This window comes from Anas platyrhynchos, chromosome 1 (assembly GCF_047663525.1).
Source record: "Anas platyrhynchos isolate ZD024472 breed Pekin duck chromosome 1, IASCAAS_PekinDuck_T2T, whole genome shotgun sequence".
NCBI lineage: Eukaryota > Metazoa > Chordata > Aves > Anseriformes > Anatidae > Anas > Anas platyrhynchos.
Genome location: NC_092587.1, coordinates 143,303,754 through 143,314,723, shown reverse-complemented (window position 1 = coordinate 143,314,723; position 10,970 = coordinate 143,303,754). Strand labels below are relative to the sequence as shown.

The following is a 10,970-nucleotide window of genomic DNA, read 5'->3' as shown; positions in this document are numbered from 1 at the left end:
ACTTGTTATCACTTCTCTAAGACCACTGTACTGCTAGCGTTAGTCTGGTACTTGTTTTCCCATCATTTCTCAGATATTTTAGTCTGTCCACTCAACAGAAATTACCATGAATACTGCTTTTCTGCCTCCTCAGATTAAATATGTAGTGAAGGCCATTAAAACTCTCCAAACACAAGCGTGTAAGTGGAAGACCACCTTAGGGTTTGAGTTTTGTAACTGGTGAGCTTCATTCTCTGGGGTGCCTTACATGTGCTGAGAGCCTCTCAGCATCAGTCTTTGTCTCTTAATCTGCTACATCAGGCAATATAAGGACAGAAGCTCATTGCAAGAGGACCATGAGTTAACCAGATCTTCTGGATGGATCTGCCTTGAATTTTTCTTACCATGAAAACCTTAAAAGGAAAACAAAACAAAACAAACAAACAAACTAACAAAACACACACAAACAAACAAACAAAAACAAATGAACAAAAAAAAACCAACAACACACACAAACAAAAAACCCACAGAATATCTTTTCAACTCAATATCCAGGTTTTATTGAAGTAAATCTAGATTAATGTGTAGGTTTTCTTTTAAACAGATAAAAAATATATACAAAGGCTTTGTAAACAGATTTCTGCCTGCCCAGTTCCTGCTTGCAGGAAGGGTCTGTGTTTCCAAGATTGCTTTTCAATCACATCAGCGTTTTGAGGGGTTGCAGCAAATTCAATAGAGTTTCTTCAGGCTTGTAGAAAGTTTTCCTGTTCATCACCACCAAGGACATTGTTCTGTGTTTCTCTTAGAAGTCTCCCAGATTCTCTGCTGTGCTGCAGTCTCCTTTCTTTCAGAACTCTGCTCTCTGCGTTCTTAAACCTCCCCACCTTGAGTTGTAAACTTCAAATGTGTTTTCTGCCCTGAGCAGGCTGAGGTGCCTCCCTCTACAACAGCCTTCTCTCCTGGAAGCCTCTACCTCACCCAGCTACTCTCTTTGACAAAGAGCACACAACACACAAGATAAAATAAAATAAAATAATAAAATAAAATAAAATAAAATAAAATAAAATAAAATAAAATAAAATAAAATAAAATAAAATAAAATAAAATAAAATAAATCAGAAATTCTTCACCCCACCCATGCTGTCTAAAAGGCAAAAATATCTCTTGGATTGCAAACCCTTATATAATTATAATTACTTAGGAAATATTATTGTGAACTATGTTTCTTTTCAGATGGCATAAAGAGTATGTTAGTACATATACACAATTCAAAAATTGTCATTTGCAATCAACTTCTTCCACTTATGGAAAAACAGACTGTGCAGAATAATGCCAGTTGCACAAAGGATGACCAGGAAACCTTGAGAATGATACAGCTCGACCTTGAGAATTACATTCTGTAGTGACACTGCAGAAGTTCCAGCTGATGGCATATGGACTTAAAAAAGCCATACATTTCATACTTACAGGTACAAAAGCTCAGTGTGTCAAGCAAAAGCTCAGTGAGTCAGACAGCATTTGCACTTCTTTTGCTTTTGTGCATTTCTGCTTGTTGTGCTTTTTTGTTTGTTTGTTTGTCTTTCGCATGCTATCCTAGATTTGACAGCACTAGCTTGATTAATTTTGTGTTACAGACCAGAGTAGGCATGGGTGAAAATCGGTGGTAACTACACTGAAATTAGGTTTATCTGGATGTAAACGAGAACAGAATAAAGGCCCTATCATATAAATTCCCCATCTCCTTTCCATAAACCACCTTTAATCAATGGGATGAAATCTTGAATTTGTGATGTTAACACATACATGTATACGCTTACTTTTGGCAAAGTCTAACGCAAAAATTACTGTCTAAAAGACAGGCTGTGTTTGCATCTTTGCACTGTAAGATGATTATAGTTTTGTGAGAAAGGAGTGAAAAGGGATGGTTCTGTTTGCAGAAATCAGTTTTGTCTAAGCCATCACCATGAAGAGTGAAATGCTTTCATTATGACAGTATGTCTGTGGTGTCTCTTGCAGGGCAGAGGTTGCTTGCATGAACTTGTTATGTATTTCCATATTTTCATTGTAAAAATAGTACTGTTTGTCCTGGGTTAGTAACAGTGATGCTGGTATAATTCTGACATCATTAAAAAAAGGGAACTGATACATACTCTCTTAATGTAACCTCTCTGGACAATCATTCATATATGGAGAATGTCAGGAGAAAGATAAAAAGACAGAGGGAAAACATAATTAGGATGTGTTAGCACCAGTCAGTGCGTACTCCACGCTGGCTGCCAATGTATCATATGCCATATTAGACATGTCTTATTATTTTCAGTCAATAAACAAGACAGCAGATTTTAAAACCCTTAGCTGATAATGACAGAGAATAACATCCACACAAGAAATACAAAAAATATACATCACCAACACCCTATAGCATATTAAATGCCCATTTCAGTTCATAGGTGTGTTTAACCAAAAATTTTCACATTACATGGAATAAGAAAGCTGTTTCTTTAAGAACTTGCTTCTACTAGAGGTCAATAGCTTTACCATTATACATTAAAAGTTAAGTACAGTTATTGACAGGCAAACCACAGAAATTCGTTTATGTCAATGAAGAACAGCAAATAGATACATGTATCAGGAGAAGACCCCTAGAGGAAAAGTTCCTTGTGCAGTGAAATTAGATTCACAGGTCACAGATGATTTGTTAGTTCTTTCAAAGTTGCAGAGCAGTAATTTATGGGAGAGCTCTCTCATGGCCTCTTTACCTGCACTACAAAAAGGAATATTTTTTATTAAAGTGTAAGTTGCATGTCCTCACAAGCGACAACCCATGGACCTGAATGAATTAATATAATCCCCTAAGAATAGAGCCCTCCTATCATTATAAAGGTAATAGACACTTTTTTTCTTCTCTGGGAAACCTCCCCTTACAATCCCAAATGGAGGAGTAGCTGGAGGGCTGGAAATGTTGTTTTTTAATGCAAAAAATATGTCAAATAACATCTATTCAGGTTGCCCTCTTGATGTAAACAGATTTCCACTACATATTTGAAATTTCTAGGATTTTTTTTTTTTTTTTTAACAAAACAAAATAACTTTAGCTATTGTAGTCTGCAAGGCAGGCATGCTCTACCTACAGCAGACACCTGAAGCTCTTCCTCAAGCCATATTCTATACAGCTGTGGTAGTATAAAGTCAGCTACAAGAGCATTGTGAGGGGATTTACATTACCTCATGGTGAGGGTGCTTGTGATGGGGTAAGAGCTGGGGTTCTTCTTGCGGTACTGGTGGAAAGCCCCAGCAGTGCTGAGAAAGCAGCCCTGAACTTTGGAGCAGTTCCCCAGCATCACAAGGATCACAGCTTTCCAGTTTCTTGGCTGACTTCTCCAGAGGAGGAATACAGAGACTGAGCTTATATTTTGTCAGGGTGAATTTCCATAGCAAAATATGCTAATAGTGAGACGCTAGGATGTAGGCCACTGATACTCCCTCTTTATACCAGAAAAAAAAAATAAAATAAAAAAATGACTTGGAAGTTGCAGTTGGTGCTCTCCATGCCCTACAGTGGCTCCAGGTGACTCCCGAGCCCATTCACATTGGGGTACCTTTAGGAATGAAAGGTACCTGGCAGGGCTGGTTTGCAGCTTAATCATGAGGTTGTACCCACTGTTGTCTGTCTCTGAGCAGGAAGGAGACAGAAGCATTGGAGGCCAGACATTTCCATCTTTCCAAGACCTCCTGTTACTGAGACAAATCCAAACCGCAGAAGTAGCATCTGCCTGAATGTTTTATCCTTTATGACCTCCTCATAAACTTGGCAAGGCCCCAGAATTATTTGTCTTTGGTGAAGAGTAATTAAATATGAAATGCATGTTTTGGAGATTAACAGCTGGACAGCTGTGTGTGAAAACATCTCTTGCAAAAAGGTTAGCAGGCTGAACAGGAGTGTCACAGCACTTTGTGGGGCTTTTAATTCTTTTAGGTAGAGTTGTCAGTAAGGCAACTCTCAGTTGTGACTGCTTCCTTCTCACTGTTTCCATCCTTTAAAAAGGTTTCTCCATGCCTCTGGATAGTGGTACCAAGGAACAGTCCTTAAAGTCATTGCCACACAGGGGCTCTTCAGAGGAGGCTGTGTGGTGCTGGCTGCTTTGCTCATGGGGGCAAAGTCACATTCATACACCCTTCTTGATTTCTTCACCCTTTTTTTCATCCACCCTGCAGATGATCCCATGATTATACAGTACTAAGATAGAGAGAAAGCCACTGCTTTCCGGGGAACAAGGCTGTTAGCAAATTAAAGGTAATTGATGTTTTTTTTCCCAGTTGTTACTTTTGCTATCATGTTGTGTATGTGTGTAGGTGGGTGTATGGCTGATTATGTGTGAAAAAAAGAGATGGACTGATGGAAGGAACTCTTCCAAAACACTTTCACTTTTAGTTAGGGAAAGGATATATTTTATCTGATTTTTATCAAAGGTGACATCAGAAGTAATGAAAGGATAAATAATTTTAAAGCCTCGGAGAAAGAGGATTCTTTAATAAAGAAAAGATCTATCTTGGAGATTTAGCTTTCTTAAATCCATCAAATCCCTGTGCCAAATGCAGTAGTATCCCAACATTTTATGACGGTTTTTATTTCATGCATATCAGGGACAAGTAACACTCACCCTTAACTGATACAATGGATGCTTTTTCCTTGTGGAACTGGAACACTGGGGCACTATATGTGTGCTCTCTGTAAAACATTTCCAAGTTCAGGACTTCCATTATAAATCTTTCTATTCATTTGCATGTATTATTGTTTTTGCCTTTAATGGTTTACGTACATACAAAAAGGTGATGATATATATTTACTAAACTACTACCTTCCCGGTTAGTGAATTGCTTAGCACAGATGCTTTGTTTCATAAACACTGTCATTAAATGCACGAAATTATTGATTTAAACTGCTTTACTGAGAGGTTGCTCCTTATAAAGAGCAGAGTCAGGTCTCTGTTCAGCTGCAAACTAGGTTGAATTTCATAATAAAACTTTCACCATAAAAAGAAAAAAAAAATCAAAACTCTGAACAACAATAACCTCCCTATGATACATCAGTGACTAAATCTCCAAGAGAGCTGGCTTTATATTTCTGTAAGAAAAAATAAAGAGAGAGAGGGAAAGAGAGTAGTAAGGATGCTGTGTTACTTGTAAGGGACTCCGTTTTGAAGAGATCATGCTAAAAAGGCTGCTGAAGGGATTGCTTGCTGCTGTAATTTGTAAAAAGGAGCTCTCTTAATTATAGCCAGAGTTTATTGCGTCTCTCCTTCTCTCTCTCTCCCCCCAATGTGTGTGTGTATGCAGAGAGCTAGAGAAAGCTGGCAGCGCTACCTGAATAGCTATTGAAAGAGTGAGACTTCTCAGTGCCTGCTTCATTACTGGGTAGCAGCTCTTCCAGTGTGTGTGAGAGCGCCTAACTGCATTCTCCCATCGAAAAGCCCTTGGTAAGTCCCCTTAGCCGGCAGAGCTGCGGATTAACTCAGCGAAAGGAAGGAGGGGGGTGGCAGGGGACCGTGGGGGCACTCGGAGCCTGTGCGCAGCATCAGATCTATTAGATTTCCAAGGCTGCTGCAATAAATGTGTGGGATCTTGTGTGCTTTGCTGGGATGTGGAGGCAATTGTGTGGAATGTTTTGTGTGCTCAGGAGCAGTGCTAAGTCCCTTCAGGAGTGCTGGAAACAGCAGATTTTTTCTATAGGATATGAGACTAGTGAATGTTTCTCAGAGCAGCAAGTAGAGTGTTTGTGTTTTGTTTTGGTACCTGCTATCATTTTCCTCTTGTTTTCCTCTCCCCCTTTGTTGTGTTGAATGTGTTAATAGGCTCAGAAAGAAGAAACTATGTCTTCCTGCTGATCGATGGCTTTTGAAATGTAGAACTTTTATCGAGAAAGATGAGAGCTGCAGCTTCAGAGGAGATATGTGTGCTTTTTAAATGCATGTGCATTCTTGTCCATGTTTCTGGTGCTGATTGTATAGATTTACCATGCTCAGGAGAAGTCCAGAAAGCTAGGAGATGCACATTTACTGCTGGAGATGCCAATGTTTATGCTTGTTAAATGTGCTTGTATCACATGCTTTATTAGTCATCTGCCTGACAAGTGGCACTCTCCAGGTAGTTTCTTTCAGTATATGTCTCAAAAAACACTCTCTGTCAGGCACTTTTATTAACCCTGGTGCTGTAAGTCAAGCTCATTAGGCTCAACAGAAAATGATAGAGGCCATGAAAGAGGTCAGGTTGCAGCCCTCTTTGCCCCAGCTGAGCAATGGCATTATAAAAAAGAGCCTTGAATGATGCAGCTATTGGAGGGTCCCATTGCACTGGAGTTGGCTGTCTTTTGATTTGAAAAGTATGAACGAGTTACTCCAGGGATGGTCAGGAGGTTATTGGCTAGCAATACAGAACAGTAACAGAATTACTGTTTTACCCCAGATTGGGGTAAGTCCAGTCAACAAGAGCTGTCTGTCTGACTAGCAAGACATGGGAGCACTGGCTCATCTGTTACTGTCAGTCCAGTCCAGACCTCTGTTGGCTACAGCTGTGCATTGGACCATACAGATGACATAGCCATATTTATAACTATGAGGGGTAAAGCTGCTCTTTATATTTAGAAAACATACACTAGTGATTTGAAACTGCTGCTTGGAGTCCCTAGACATCATTTTCTCTGCTACTGAGCAAACATGATAGCTCAAAGGATTAGGTTTTAGCTTGCAATAGTTGCTTTCCAGTTAGAATGGGTAAATTTATGTCTCTTCTACAGGTCAAAAGGACCAGACAGACTTTTTTTTTTTTCTTTTTCTTCTCTTTTTCTCTCAGAAGGATTCAGTGTTTATTAAAGGACAACTTTTATAAACTAATATTAAAACAGAGCTCAGATCTGCAGCCAAGAACAAAATAGGTACTGCTTCCTGAAACTCAAGTCATTTTACACAATATTGAAAGGGGAATCATGCAAAGGGGTGCAGATGACTAAGGAATTGATATTTGAGCTTATATAACTTCATGCAGTGGAGGATGTAAGTAGGAATATGTTACATGTTCCAGGTTTTCAGAGACTACTTTATCAATAAAATAAGCTGTTGTTAAAATTGCATCATTACCTGGGACACATAATGCATTAAATATAATACTGCGGTGCAAAACTGAGAATAATCTTGTGGAGGGAGGGGAGAAGGGGAATCTGTAAGCAAAGAACACTTTTTTTTGTTGTTTTCTGCTTTGTATTAATGTCCAACAGCTGCATAAATGTCTTGCTAGAATACTCTCAGCACAACAATGCTCTGCCTTTTCTAAGTTTGTTTTGCTTTAATCATCTGCTTGGACTTATGAAAAAGCAGAAATATATCAATGAGAAGAATTTCAGTATGAACAGGAGTAGGAATAGGTAGTTTAATTTGTCTCTGTGCCACATCCTTTATCAAATTCAGTCTTAATCGTGTTCGTTTTAGTAAGGGGATTCCATTGTAATCCATTTGCTATTAGCATGGCATGGTGTTCACAAAGCAACCTAATATCAGGTCAGTATGGCAGAAAAGTGCTGGGGGCTGTTTGCTGGCAGTCAGATGCCACGGCACTTTTGCCTACTGGAAACGCTGTATTCTGTGAGGATGATGAACTCAGCACAAGAAAAAGAGACAAGGAGAGTCTCTTAGTTTGTAGGCAACACCTCTGTTTTCATGGCCATTCCTGCTCTGTAGAGCCTTGCCCATGGCATAAGGCATCTGCCTTCTCTATCTTCCTGAAGATCTGTCCCAAGAGGAGTGAGATGAGGAAGTTACCATTAGTCTCTTCCTAAACGGGGGACTACATGCATCTGATGGACAAAGCTGCCCTACACTTTAGCATGTACCCACACACCCATACAGTAGGAAGCTTAGAAAGTGGTGGGCAGGGCATATTGCTTATATTTGGGCTGCTCTAACACACTTGAAGTTAGGCAGTATGTGTTTCCACATGTAGCCAGTACGTGTTTCCAGGCAGTGGCTTACTCCATCCTTTCCACCAGCTTCAGCAGAGTTATATTTGGAGGAGATCAGACACTGTCCCAAGTTCTCACCGATACAAAGAGTCTTCAGACTTTGCCAGTATGAGCCACAGAGATCTAAATGTGCCTTCAAGCCTACCTGTGTTTTCATCAGAAATTCTCTCTGTTACTCTCTGACTTGAAATGAGCTTGCCTCCCTGCCCCCCATCAAAGATTACAATTCATGAGGCAGAAAATGCCAGGTACTCAAACACTGGCAGAGTTCTTTCAAATTACGTTTCTGGTTTATCATCCTTTTATATGTCAAAGTTTTCTATTTCCCCTCTCTATTTTTATATATAGCAAAATGTATCAATCCAGGCATTTCAATACCCACTGCTAAAGCATAAGGGTCGATATATCCTAGCCTACTGAATAAACAGAGGTTTTCAAAGGGCATTCCCTATGCTGAGCATAGCTTTTTTTTCTTCCTTTTTTTTTTTTTTTTTTTTTTTTTTTGGTAGTATATAACTTCAGTTGCTCTACAGTTCTTCATATAAGAATTGCAAAATGAAACCAAGGAAGCAGAGACTGGTGTAATTCATTGTTTATTGCTCTAAAAACTCTCCCTGTTGCTCTTGGACACTTTTCTTCTTCTCTCCCCCTTTCTCCCCCTTTCCTGTGGAATCCCTCTGCCTCTAACTTAGACTAAAGCTCTTTGGAACAAGTATCACGTCTCCACTCATTGCTCACCTTCATGTCCATCATACTGCATGGAAACATGAAATATTAACCATAGCTAGAGTATTTAGAGTGGATAAAAACCTAATGCAATCTTCTAATCCTAGCTGCAATTTTTCTGTAATTCCTTGCAATTTAGCGTGGTCAAAAATAGAGAAACCTATTCAAGCCTTCTTCTGTAAATTTTTTGTTACTGTCCCTGGAGAAAGGACTCAAATTCCTAGCATCTACTACCTCTGTCCTCTGCAGGGCTGTGGTAAGGGTGGAAAGGCCTTGAAAAATTAAGCTTATGCAGTTATCAGGGGATTTCTGAAAGAACACTATGGAGATTTTCCAGCATGGCATTCTTGTGATTACAATGACTTACAAATTATTTTTGTCATTGCTAGGACAGGAGTGGAATTGACATTTAGCAGCATATGAATTCCCCAGTAATTGGTGCCCCATAATATAAATTAGGTTAGAGGCAGTTTACCAAATCCCAATACAGCAAGTTTTCATTTTATTATTCTCTCAAAGGAAGATAATCTACGATGTAAATTTTAGGAAGACAACAGCAGCATAGGGAAGATAAAACCATACATGAAAATCAACTGATGACTTCAATAGGACTTTATAGTCAAAATTCCTTGCTATCTTGAAAAAGAATATCTGCATCCAGAAATCACATAGTGAGTCTGAGCTTTCCCTATATTATGCTTTTTTGTGTGTGTTAAATCTGCTAAATAATTAAAGAAAGGAAAAAAGTGCAGAACATAACTAGGAAATAGCAGGCATGACCACAGCTAGCCTGTGCATTTCATTAAACCTGCATTCAAGTTCTTTGACTTGAAATTGGATATTTCTTTTCACTGGAAAACTCTGGCAGGATATGTTCCCAGTACTACAACAGATGCTATTAAAGCAGCTTCTTTCCATTATGAAAACAAAGCTGAAGCACTATAACATATGTTGTGTTGATTCATGTCTTAGGAAATACCATTCCATGGAGATATATTTGATAAATGCAATAAGAAAGCAGCTGATTCCTTGGAAAAATGCATTTGACTGCAGCATTAGCCACTTGCATATTGTACTTGACAAACACTCAGATGCGATATGTTTTAATACATTGCCATGAGACCTAAAGAGTTTCATTCAGATGCAACACTATTCCTTTATTTTCCTGAATGTCTTGTAAGATGCTATTTGCAAATGGAAAACCTTGGTAAACAAATTCTTTATGGGAGTCTGACCCTGGTGTTCAGTTGCTAGCATTCAGACCTTAAGATAATATGGTTTCTCATCTGCAAAAGTCAGATAATATTTCTGCCTCCCCCTCCAATTACACACACTTCACCTGTCTTCATTGCTTAGACTGCGTATCGAGGGCAGGGACTCTGCCTTGTTATCTGCACAGTACCTACATGGTCAGCACCTATGTGGTTCTTGGCTGCAGCCTGTAGGTGCTCCTGTAAAAGAACTTCACCCCCCATGCCATTAATTGATATTCCCAGTATCAGACTCAGCCAACTAAGTGGTGCCAGCGATGCCAGGAGCATTTCTCTCCAAAGTGCTGAGCACAGAAGCACCTGCAGGCTACAGACCCCTTCAAGGTGTGACTACATGTGCTGTGGTCACTGAGGGCTTCAGTTCCCCCATCTATTACTTCTATCTTTTTTATAAATAATAAAATGCACACCCAAGTGTTGGAAGAAGAGACTTAGAATACCAGTTTTAGAATGAGGGTCTGGGAATGGACGTAGCAATTATATCAATGATACTGAGATATACCAGTTTCTTTGACAGTTATATTGGCTCCACAGAATTGACTACTGTGCTTGCTTTTGACAGTTAACTAGATAAGGTGAATCCATGGGGAGCTGATAAGTGCCCTAACAAGGCATGTTCTTGCAGCATTCTCTTTCTGACCAGAAACACGCTCATATAACTGACAGCTGACACCTTCAGTAAAATTCAGCACAAAACAATCAAAACAACAACAGCCCATATCTTCCTGATGCATATATGTCCCAAGCCTAACTGTTCATTTGGCTGAAATGGGCTCTATAAAACAATAACAGGTTTTGGAGCACTGCCTGCTCTTAACTCCCTATTTAGTATTTTAAAATATAACTTAACAAAACTTAAAGGGTGTTCTGTGCTGCACTTAAAGAACAACAAACCATCCCTTTGCTGAAGTAAAAGCATTTGATGAATTAATCCTTGATGAATTTCATTCAATTCAGGGGGGTTAAGCCTGGATGGAGGGACA

At 39.3% G+C, this 10,970-nt stretch overlaps 1 protein-coding gene across 1 annotated transcript in view; it reads left to right on the top strand.

Moving 5' to 3' along the window:
* Positions 1 to 5,325: 5,325 nt before the first annotated feature.
* The window catches only part of ST6GAL2 (ST6 beta-galactoside alpha-2,6-sialyltransferase 2), a 180,267-nt gene continuing 174,622 nt past the window's right edge, over positions 5,326 to 10,970 (top strand). Inside the window, exon 1 of the mRNA XM_072031436.1 lies at positions 5,326 to 5,456. The gene's annotated coding sequence lies outside the window, so the exon portion shown is untranslated. The remainder of the gene's footprint in view (positions 5,457 to 10,970) is intronic.